General features: G+C 53.7%; 1 long non-coding RNA gene across 1 annotated transcript; it reads left to right on the forward strand.

Moving 5' to 3' along the window:
• Positions 1–1,070: 1,070 nt before the first annotated feature.
• On the forward strand, positions 1,071–2,032 carry LOC108538300 (uncharacterized). Its single transcript, XR_001888039.1, has 2 exons — positions 1,071–1,290; positions 1,413–2,032. It is a non-coding gene; the product is annotated as an uncharacterized LOC108538300 (long non-coding RNA).
• The last annotated feature ends 1,612 nt before the right edge of the window (positions 2,033–3,644 follow it).

Consider the following 3,644-nt stretch of genomic DNA (forward strand, 5'->3'; position numbering starts at 1 on the left):
TAAAAATAAAAATGAAATGGCTCTTTTGGCCAGTCATGGTGGCTCACACCTGTAATCCCAGCACTTTGGGAGGCCAAAGCAAGAGGATCTAAGCGATGGAGTTTGAGACCCAGCGTGAGACCAGTGAAACCCCATCTCTACAAAAAATTTTTAAAAATTAACCAGGTGTAGCCAGGCACGGTGGCTCACACCTGTAATCCCAGCACTTTGGGAGGCCGAGTTGGGCGGATCACTTGAGGTCAGGAGTTTGACACCAGCCTGACCAACGTGGTGAAACCCCGTCTCTACTAAAAACACAAAATTAGCCGGGCATGGTGGTGCGTGCCTGTAATCCCAGCTACTCAGGAAGCTGAGGCAGGAGACTCACTTGAACCGAGGAGGCGGAGGTTGTGGCGAGCCAACATTGCGCCATTGCACTCCAGCCTAGGCAACAAGAACGAAACTCTGTCTCAAAAAAATAAATACGGCCGGGCGCCGTGGCTCAAGCCTGTAATCCCAGCACTTTGGGAGGCCGAGACGGGCGGATCACGAGGTCAGGAGATCGAGACCATCCTGGCTAACACAGTGAACCCCCGTATCTATAATAATAATAAAATAAAAAATATCTAAAATAATAATAAAATAAAAAATAAATAAATACATAAAAATTAACCAGATATGGTGCTACACACTTGTAGTCCCAGCTACTTGGGAGACTGAGGCAGGAGAATCGGTTGCGCCCAGAAAGTCAAGGCTGCAGTGAGCCATGATTACACCACTGCACTCCAGTCTGGGTGACAGAGCAAGACCTTGTCTCTCAAAAAAAAAAAAAAAAAAGCAAAAAGCTGGGCACGGTGACTCACGCCTATAATCCTAGCACTTTGGGAGGCTGAGGCGGGCAGATCATGAGGTCAGGAGATCAAGACCATCCTGGCTAACATGGTGAAACCCCATCTTTACTAAAAATACAAAAAATTAGCCGGGCGCGGTTGCGGGCGCCTGTAGTCCCAGCTACTCGGGAGGCTGAGGCAGGAGAATGGCGTGAACCCGGGAGGCGGAGCTTGCAGTGAGCCGAGATTGAGCCACTGCCCTCCAGCCTGTGCGACAGAGCGAGACTCCGTCTCAAAAAAAAAAGCCCTTTTCACAGCATTGTCAGGGTTGTTCTTGGAGTGGGAGTAGCGAGTCCTATTCCCTTCCCTACCCGTCTCCTGTCCTCTCTCCCAGCTGCTGAATGCCATGGTGGCAAAACTGGGGAACCGGGAAGACCCGCTCCCCCAGGACTCCTTTGAAGGCGTGGACGAGGATGAGTGGGTGAGTGGCGAGTGGCCTCACTTCCCGGCAGGCAGCACGGTCCCTCGCACACGCCACAGTACATGCCTCCTCCCTTCCCAGGCCCTCCTGACTCCCTCCCACCTCTTGGTGTTTCACCCCAGGACTAGCCTGCGCCCCCGTCACCTCCACCTTACCTACGCTGCCATCTCCTAGTGCACACCTCACAGCTTTTCCTCAAGCTGGAAGATACCTCTCTGGCCCCGGTACATGTCACCCCTGCGCTCCTGGCTTCCCGTGGGCACTTCCACAGCCTCTGGGCCTCTGGCAGCTTCCAGGGACTGTTCTCACCTCTGCTGTCTCTGGGATCAGCTGCTGCTCGTCAGCTGCCCACTAGCATGTAGCCAGGGGTGCAGGGTGGCGGGGGGTCGGTAGCATGTCCCCGGGCAGGCCCTGGGCACCCTGTCTCCCCTCGTCTCACTGCTGACCTGGGCTGGTCCCAACCTGGGTTGGCCTCATCCAGGATCTTTGGTCACCCCACACTGCCCCATCTTGCCTGCTGTCCTAGTTCTGGTCAAGGGCCTTGGGGGCTGGCCCCCCACCCGGCCTTCTGGAGCAGCACCAGTCTCAGGGCCCTGGGACCAGCTGCCCTGCTTCCCAGGTTTGTAGCCAGGAGAAGGGGGGCATCGCAGAGCTGATGGTCCAATAAGGGGGTGTGAGCCCTGCAGGGACTGGCCTGCACCTGCCCTGTATGTTCTCAGCAATTAAACTTTTTTAAGCTGGACACCTGTTGTGCTGCTGTGGTCTCTGGGCTGGCTGGAAAGGAAAGGGGACAGGAATGTGGTTGGCAAGGATCTGGCCCTGGGCTCCCCTTTATCTCAGCCTCACTCTGGTACCAAGGCCCGATCAGCTGTGCATTGCTGGGAGTCATTCGCTCACCATTCAGATTCCTGGCAGTGCTCTGGATGGCAGGATGCTGTAAAGGACAGGAGAGATAAGGCCTTGCAAGGACCTTCAGCTTCTTACAGCCGCCTTATGCAGGGGAGCCAGACTGTCTGCACGCGAGCAGATAGAGTGTGAAGACAGCAGTAAAGAAGAGAAACTGGCTGGGCATGGTGGCTCATGCCTATAATACCAGCACTTTGGGAGGCCAAGGTGGAAGGATCATTTGGAGGCCAGGAGTTCAAGACCAGCCTGGCCCACATGGTAAAACCCAGTCTCTACTAAAAATACAAAAAGTAGCCAGGCGTAGTAAGCGCCTGTAATCCCAGCTACTTAGGAAGCTGAGGCAGGAGAATTGCTTGAATCCAGGAGTCAGAGGTTGCAGTGAGTTGACATCCCACCATTGAACTCCAGCCTGGGCGACAGAGCAAGACTCAGTCTCAAAAAACAAACAAGCAAAAAAACCTGTAGGACAGGAAGCAGCTGGGATGCAGCGAGGCAGGGAATTCAGGGTCTGAGAAGGTGACTTTCAGCTAAGAGCCAAGACCTGAAGGCTGATGAGGAGCCAGCCAGGGAGAGAGCCACTTCCAAGGCAAGGAAGTACAATGTGGGCACAGAGAGAGGAATGTGGAGGGCGGGAGGAAGAGGAAGAAGGGCAGCGGTGCAGAGCAGGGGTCCAGGTGGCCCAACTTTCATCCCACTATTTGCCTAATGCTGTGTGCCAGATGCCCTTCCAGGCGCTTGACATCTAAGAGCAGAGGAGAGAGAAAAGTCTTGCCCAATAGGAACTCCCACTCTAGTGGAAGGAAACAGATTCTCAACAATAAACATAAAGGGAAGCCAAGGTGGGAGGATTGCTTGAACCCAGGACTTTGAGGTCAGACTGGGCAACATAGGGGTACCCTTGTCTCTACAATGAAAACAAATATTAGTCGGGCACAGTGGCTCACACCTGTAATCCCAGCACTTTGGGAGGCCGAGGCGGGCGGATCACGAGGTCAGGAGATCAAGACCATCCTGGCTAAGACGGTGAAACCCCGTCTCTACGAAAAATACAAAAAATTAGCCAGACATGGTGGCGGGCACCTGTAGTCCCAGCTACTCAGGAGGCTGAGGCAAGATAATCGCTTGAACCCGGGAGGCATGGTGGCACATGCCTGTGGTCCCAGCTACTCAGCTGAGGTGAGAGTATCAGTCAAGGCTGGAAAGTCAAGACTGCAGTGAGCCTTGATCATGCTACTGTACTACAGCCTGGGCGACAGAGTGAGACTCTGTCTAGAAAAAAAAAAAAAATTTTTTTTTGCCTGGGCATGGTAGCTCACACCTGTAATCCCAGCACTTTGGGAGGCTGAAGTGGGAGAATCACTTGAACCAGGGAGGTGGAGATTGCAGTGAGCCAAGATTGGGCCACTGCACTCCAGCCTGGGTGACAGAGCAATACTTCATCTAAAAAA

The sequence above is a fragment of the Rhinopithecus bieti genome, unplaced genomic scaffold (assembly GCF_001698545.2).
Source record: "Rhinopithecus bieti isolate Rb0 unplaced genomic scaffold, ASM169854v2 scaffold_13704, whole genome shotgun sequence".
Taxonomy (NCBI): Eukaryota; Metazoa; Chordata; class Mammalia; order Primates; family Cercopithecidae; genus Rhinopithecus; species Rhinopithecus bieti.